This window comes from Hyaena hyaena, unplaced genomic scaffold (assembly GCF_003009895.1).
Source record: "Hyaena hyaena isolate Hyena2069 unplaced genomic scaffold, ASM300989v1 scaffold_1567, whole genome shotgun sequence".
Classification (NCBI taxonomy): Eukaryota; Metazoa; Chordata; class Mammalia; order Carnivora; family Hyaenidae; genus Hyaena; species Hyaena hyaena.
In genome coordinates this window covers 244833-252855 of record NW_024082198.1, presented here as the reverse complement: position 1 = coordinate 252855, position 8023 = coordinate 244833, and the positions used below count along the sequence as shown (strand labels likewise).

The 8023-nt window shown below is 38.9% G+C and overlaps 1 pseudogene; it reads left to right on the top strand.

The window, feature by feature from the left end:
- The first annotated feature begins 7584 nt into the window (after positions 1 to 7584).
- Positions 7585 to 7684, top strand: LOC120226033 (annotated as a pseudogene).
- Positions 7685 to 8023: the final 339 nt, after the last annotated feature.

The following is an 8023-nucleotide window of genomic DNA, read 5'->3' as shown; positions in this document are numbered from 1 at the left end:
GCTCAGGTCATGATCTCACTGTGCATGAGTTCAAGCCCCACGTCGGGCTCTGTGCTGACAGCTAGCTCAGAGCCTGGAGCCTGTCTTCAGATTCTCTATCTCCCTCTCTCTCTGACCCTCCCCTGCTTACGCTGTCTCTCTCTCTCTCTCAGAAATAAATAAAAAACATTTTTTTTTAAAAAGTAGCACACAGATTTAAGAAATTCATCCAGAACTCTGAAGAAATGGTAAATTGGTGAAAAAGGGGAAAAGAAAATATGGCAGATGTTGCAGACAAATTCAAGGAATCCAATACACACAAAATAGAAATTTTAGAAAAAGAGAACAGACATGATGTAACAGAAGCAAAAACCAAAGAACAGTGGAGAGAAATTTTCCTAAGCTGAACTAATATTTGACATTTTTGTTTAAAAGAGATGACTAGGAGTGCCTGGGTGGCAGTTAATCCTCCGACTTTGGCTCAGGTCATAATCTTGTGGTTCGTGAGTTCAAGCCCTTTCCCCCTCTCTCTCTTCCCTTCCCCCACTTGTGCTCTCTCTCTCACTTTCTCTCTCTCTTACTCTCTCTCTCAAAAATAAATAAACATTAAAAAATAAGAGATGACCTAATAGTCAAATTTATTGTGGGGTGGGAGGAGTGAAGGAGAAAGAGGGAGAGACAGGTAAAACAGACATAACACCTAGAAATATTTTGGTAAAAATTTTGGATCTCTAAAGGCATTGATCACATTAAGCCAGAAAAATATAATAAAATTTAAAAATAAATGTTAATGTTTAATACTCAAGAGCTGAAATGCACCAAATGATATATATTTTTAAATAAGTGAAACTATAAGAAGAATAAAAAAAGCAAGAGGTGCCTGGGTGGCTCAGTCGGTTGAGCGCCCAACTTCAGCCCAGGTCATGATCTCATGGTTTGTGAGTTTGAGCCCTGTGTCAGCCTCTGTGCTGACAGCTTGGAGCCTGAAGCCTCCTTTGGATTCTCTGTCTCCCTCTCTCTCTGCTCCTCCCCAGCTCACACTTGCTCTGTCTCTTTCTCTCTCTGTCAAAAATAAATTTAAAAACTTAAAAAATAAAAAAAGAAAGAAAAGCACCACATTTATAACAAAACACTTTAAAATGCCCTGCAAGTATTTTCTAGATCACATAAACAGAATAAATTAAAAAATAATAAATCGCCATATAGAGAAATTTAATGTTATAATTGATATGTGGTCTTGCCAAAATAATGGACCAGAAGCCGTTTTTCTAGAATCCAAATGAAGTGAAAAGAAAACAAAATAGTTTTATTTGTTTGCCTCACATCCAAGGAGCCAACCACAACACAGACTCTGAGAGATCTCTGTGAAGTATCTTGAAGTGAGAAAAGACTACAGAACCTCATAAGGAGCCAGATCACAATTATGATTTGATAGTGTAAATAAGAGTCTGACTTGGGAAATGGAGAGCCATTGGAAATCTGGATACCACTCACTAGATACCACACTACACTCTAGATACACTCTATGCAACAACCAATGGTAGCAGTGCTAGGCTTGATAGAGTATACGTCAAGCATAAAGCAGAGGGTGTTTTCTCTGAGCTGACTTTATTCACTCATTCATTTTCATTTAGTGAACAATTATTGAACATCAGTGTGTACCAGACATTGTGCTAGAAGATGGGGGCATAGCAGTGAAAAGGACAGATGAAAACTTTCCTTCATGATTATTTATTTGGCTGGGGAAACAAACAGGTAAACAAATATAGAAATAAAAAAATTTCTACAAGTTACATGTGCTACAAAAGAATCAACTCAAGACAATGTGATTCAGTGTGTAGATGTTTGGGGTAGAGTTACTTTAGATTGGGTGTTCAGAGAAGATTTCCTCTCTGAAGAGGTCATTTAAACTGAGACTTGAACATTTAAAATGAAACATTTAAACTGAGACTTCAAAATGGGCTATAGAAGATTAGAAGTTTTTAGTTGAAGCAGTAACTTAAAGACTTGGGCAGAGGAGGTGTGTACCCTTTACATAGTTGGGAAAAAACACAAAACTCCTCAATATTTTAAAGATACCAATTATTCTCAAATTAGTTTATGGATAATTGCTGTGAAAATAACAATGAATAACAATGATTATTTTGGAGGGTGAGGAGGGTGTGAGAATGTGATGTTAACATCCATGTAAAAGAATAAACTTTTAGAATAGCTGAGGAGATACACTACAATGCTTAAAAAATTATAATAGCTTATTACCAATGCAAGAATATAGTTTAATGGGAAAAAGTAGTTCCCAATGGCCTCCAATGTAAGTAGTACAAACAGTAATATTTTTTTAATTTTTAAAAAAAATTTTAATGTTTTTTTTAAATTTACTTCTGAGAGAGAGAGAGAAAGAGACAGCATGAAAAGGGGAGGGTCAGAGAGAGAGGGAGATACAGAATCTGAAACAGGCTCCAGGCTCTGATCTAGCCGTCAGCACAGAGCCCAACACGGGGCTCGAACTTACAAATCCTGAGACCATGACCTGAGCCGAAGTCGAAAGCTTAACCGACTGAGCCACCCAGGTGCCCCCAAACAGTAATTTTAAGGGTGGCATTATATTATATTAGGTAAATAAAAGATTAGCCAATAAACAGTTCCAGGGCAATTGGTTATTTACCAAATTTTACATGGTTACTTGTCACCAGTCACCAAAATAGAGATTAAAGGCTTAAAAGTTTAATAAGTAATTTTAAAAAGAAAATATAAGGAATTAGTTGTGCAATATTGGAGTGAGGAATAGCTCTTGAAGCAACAACAAAGGAAATCTTAAAGGAAATTAGCATATTGCATGTGGTGGTAAATGATTATTTGACTTTTAAAATATTTTGTATCTTCTAAATTATCTTTATTGAGAAAGTTTTTATTTTAGAATCAGAAAAATAATACTAGAAGAAACATTCAAAACAATTACCTCAAAAGAAAACTGAGGGATTGTTTTACAAAAGAGGCATATCCGGTATTTCTACAATCATGCCATGAGGAGAGTCACATTCTCTGTGTATTTGGTTAACTCAGCATTACTCTTAAAAAATATAGGTTAACAACCACTGATGGATTGTTTCGTATTCTTTCATTTTCAGGAGACAGATTGTCCAAAATTATTTTAGCCTTTTAGTCTCTTGCTTTAAAAATACAGCCAAATATTGATCTTACCACAGAGATCTGATAGGAAATGAACTTGGGATCTTTCCCCTGGACAGTAGAGACCATTTGGTCCAATAGAGCACCTATTACAACTCATATTTTATCATTATTTTCCCAAGCCTTCCTTGGGAATTCTGTCTGATAAAAAATTAAAATTGCAACAGTATTTGATCCTTTCGTGCAGAATTCTACCTTCTCTCTGTCTTGAAAAACCACTTAAAGTACATTTTCTCTCTCTGTCTCCATACTCCTGACACCGTTACTTTCATTAAATCCCAGAACAGCAACTTTCCTACCCAAACAAAATGGGCTCCCTGGGAATTACCAGCCTCATCGTCATTTAAATAAAATTATATATGTATGTCAGTTCAATTGTCTTCAAGTATCAGCGTTATTTCTCAGTCAGCAAGTAATCAGGCTGTAGACTTTTGGCATTTTCATCTACTTTAAAGTGCAACTACTCAGCTAATGAGATCACTATAGCCTAGTAGAAAGCTTGTTTGAAGTTAAATTTTTAAAGTTTATTTATTTATTATTATTATTGAAAGAAAGACAAAGAGAGATGGAGAGGGTCCCAAGCAGGCTCAGTGCTGCCAGCACAGAGCCCTTTGCAGGGCTCAAACTCACAAACTGAGTTCATGACCTGAGCTGAAATCACGAGTCAGAAGCTCAACAGACTGAGCCACCCAGGTGCCTTTGAAGTAATTTTTCTTTTCATTTCAGTCAATATTTTTTATTTGTTTTTCCCCTCTGTGCTGAAATATTACTACTCATTGTGTTTGATCAAGTCCAGTGCTGAATCTATAATTCCACTTCATGGCAAAATAATGTTTGTTTCTATCTTCACAATCTTCCAGAAGTAGCTATCCCCAGCCTCATGCCACTGAGAACTTTCTAACTTGAAAACTGTCAGCAAAATATCCCAAATCACTGGAGGACCAGTGGAAACATAGGAAACATGGGAGAGGGGTTGAAGGCCCTTCTCCTGGACCCAGGTTTTCCTGGTGACTCAGCTCCAGGTAACCCCATATTTGTTCCACATGGTCTGGAAGGGCGGGGGTGGGGGGCGTGGGAAGGTTCATTTGGACAGTGAGCAGAGGCCTCAACGAAGGCCCTGGGTGTGAATCCCAGTCCATTGGTCTTCTGAGCACACCTTCCACGAGCTCAGACCTGGCTGGGGACCCTGGTGGGAATGACACAGTGGCTAACTGCTTCTGGATGATGCCTCCAGTGTGGAGACTTGCTGGATCTAGGGCCTCCACGCAGTGCCCGGTCTCTGAGTGACTGCCTGGATCAACAAGTGCCTAAAGCATACTGCTTGGAACCCTGAAACAGGTGTTGATCTACATCCTGCTCCTGCCTAAGGGGCTATGGAGGAACCACTTTGTTGACGAAAGAAAAAAGAAAGAAAGGAACGAAAGAAAGAAAGAAAGAAAGAAAGAAAGAAAGAAAGAAAGAAAGAAAGAAATGAAAAAGAAAGAAAGAAAGAAAGAAAGAAAGAAAGAAAGAAAGAAAGAAAGAATTTTTAATATTATATTTAATGATATATAATGATGAAGTCTCCTAGGCCCCCTCTGGCCAACCTAGTAGTCTTTTTAGCTTTAGCAAGCACCTTTAGCCCACATGGTTGATTAACCTTTCTTTTTTTTATCTATAGATCCTGAATTCTTTCCTAGAAAGAACAAAGCACCTCTGCACAACTCCCAGGCACTAAGGAACCAGATCCCCTTGCTCCAAGCACTGAGATAACATCTGTAGCTGGCACCATTGAGTCTGCACATAATCAAGAAATGTTAGTTATTCCTGTACTCCTTTTATTGATTAACTCCCCTAAATGCCTTTAAAAACCCATGGGCCAGTGGTGCCTGGGTGGCTCAGTCATTTAAGCATCTGATTCGGTTTTGGCTCAGGTCAAAAACATGGCTTCTGGGTTCCAGACCCGTATTGGGGTCTGTGCTGACAGCACGGAGCCTGCTTGGGAGTCTCTCTCTCTTCCTCTCTCTCTCTACTTCTCCCCTGCTTGCTCACTATCTCTTTCTTTTAAAAATAAATAAACATTTAAAAAGAATCTGAAGCAGGCTCCAAGCCCTGAGCTGTCTGCACAGAGCCCAACGTGGGGCTTGAACATATGAATTACGACTATATGACTTGACCTGAAGTCGGACGCTCAATCGACTGAGCCACCCAGGTACCCCTGAAATCATTTTAAACTTTGCCTCTCCCTTTCCATATCCTACTAGGTTGAGGAGCGTCTGCTTTATCTTCCACTGTAATTTTGTTTTCTACTTGTTCTCTCTTCAACTGCGGTATCTTCTGTTACACAGATCAAAGAAAATACAGTAGAACCTTATTTGCCAAGCATAATTCATTCTGGAAACATGCTTGTAATCTAAAGCACTTGTATATCCAAGTGAATTTCCCCATATGAAATAATGGAAACTCAGATGATTCTTTCCACAGCCCCAAAATATTCATATAAAATGATTTCAATACTGTAATATATACAAAATAATAAAGAAAATATAAAATATAAAGAAAGATAAACAAATAACTTTCACTTACCTTTGAAAACCTTCGTGGCTGGCATGAGGGAGATGAGAGAGGAGGATTATTGTGTAGGATGACTTTCACTATCACTAACAGATCACTGCTATCTATTGGCTCAATGGAATCTTTTTCTTTTTGTGCAACTTTAACAAGGAACCTATCCAATGACATTTTCTTTTGCTTCCTTTTGAGGATTTTGCAGAAATGTGACATTGGGATTGTTGCTAAACAGATTCATCGCTTGCACTGCTACAGGCTTATTTTGGTGGTGCTTTTCTACAAAATTTTGTGCTGTTTCCCACATTTTACACATCTCCCTAATCTCATTTGAACTGAAGGATTCCCCCACCTTTTTCTCCTCCTCCTCCTCTGCAGACAAGATCTCTTCTCCATAACCTCTTGCTGTTGCTTGCAATGCAGCTCCATCAGTTTTTCAGTGGTCAGCCCCTAGCCATGTTTCTCCACCAGCTCTTGAATGTCATCCTCACTCACCTCAAGTCCCATGGTCTCCCCCAAGGTCACAATTTCATTGACAACTGGTGGCTCCTGTTCATGAGCAAGCTCCTCTAGGTCATGTCTGAGAACAGTCAGGCCACAGTTTTCTCCCAGCAGAATTGAGAGTTTTTTTGGTGACTCCATCCCAGGTTTTATCAATGATCTTGAGGTAGTTCAAAATGTGGAAATGATTTTCCAAAACTCTCAGAGGGTAAAGTTTGTTCCTTCGGTCACCTAGAAGCATTGCTGATAAAGTGTTTTGGTGTTTTAAAGTTCAAAATGACTTGCTGATCCATGGGCTAAAGGACTGGAGTGGTGTTGGGAGGAAGGAACCTACCTTAAAGAATTCGAATTCCTCCAGCAAGTCTTCCTCAAAGCCTGAAGGATGAGCAGGAGCATTATCCAAAATCAGCAAGGCTTTGAGTGGCAGATTCTTTTCTAAAAGGTATTTCTTCACTGCAGGACTGAAGACCTCATTGATCCACTCACTGAACAAGATATGAGTGACCCATGCCTTGCTGTTGGACCTCCATATACATTTAACTGTCCTTCTGCATTTCTTGAAGGCTCATGGATTCTCACAATGGTACAGGAACAGGGGCTTGACTTTGAAATCCCTGCCTGCATTAGCACAAAACAAGAGTGTGAGATAGTCTTTCATGGGCTTGTAACCAGGCACTGCATTCTTTTCTTCTGTAATGTACCTTCTATTAGGCATCTTTTTCAAAAAAAAATAGATAAGTAAAGCCCCATTTCATTGCAGTTAAAGACTTGCTCTGGCCAGTAACACTTGGAAAAGACGATCTTCTGGAACTCGGTAGCTAATGCCTCAGCTGCCTTAGCACATGAATTTGGAGCCTCTCTGTGCCTCACAACACTATAGATACCACCTCTCCTCTTAAAGTTATCAAGCCATTCCCTGCTAAACACAGAAATGACATGCTTAGCAATTTACTTACTTACTAAGTCAGTGTATAAAGCATTAGCTTTTTCACAGATTAAGTTCTCGGTCACAGTATCATCTGCTAGTTGCTTCTCATTTATTCAAACCAGAAGCAACTTTTCTACATCTTCCAGAACACATGGTGGTTGCTTTGATATTCTTGTGACCTCCTTTTGCTGTATCTAGCTCCCCTTAGTTTTTAATATTGTGCAAATGGTCAACATAATCTTCTTATAAAATCTTGTAATTTAGGCCACTCATATACTTTGTTCATACTTCTCGATGATTTCATTCTTAACTTCCATCATAATCATCTCCTTCTTACCACCTTTTTTTTCAGCCTTTTTCTGCACAGGGGCCATTGTAAATATGCTCACATGGATGTTGACTACAGTATTAATAAACTGTATTTAATGCAACTGGCATGCTTGCTTCAGCAGCACATATACTAAAATTGGAACGATACAGAGATTAGCATGGCCCCTGCATAAGGATGACATGCAAATTCGTGAAGCGTTCCATATTTTTAACTCTTTGTTCAAAAAAAAAAAAACAAAAAAAATATGTAACTAGCAATAAGGGAGCAAAGGAAAAGGTCTATATCTGCAGGCAACTCGACCTAGAATGAAGCGGAGCATTCCTAAGCTTACTTTTATATGGAAAAGCAAAGGACTGTTGCTTTGAAGGGACAAAATACACAAGTGCCAGTTGTGGGCACTTTCCAACATTCTGAAAAATCACTGATTTCTGCCGAACACCACAGCCTGAGACTGAGTATCTGAGCATGGGAGACGAACACCCACAATCCCTCAAGATTGAAGAGAAAGATAGAAGAACCATTGGCTCAGCTGTGATCATGTGATGTTT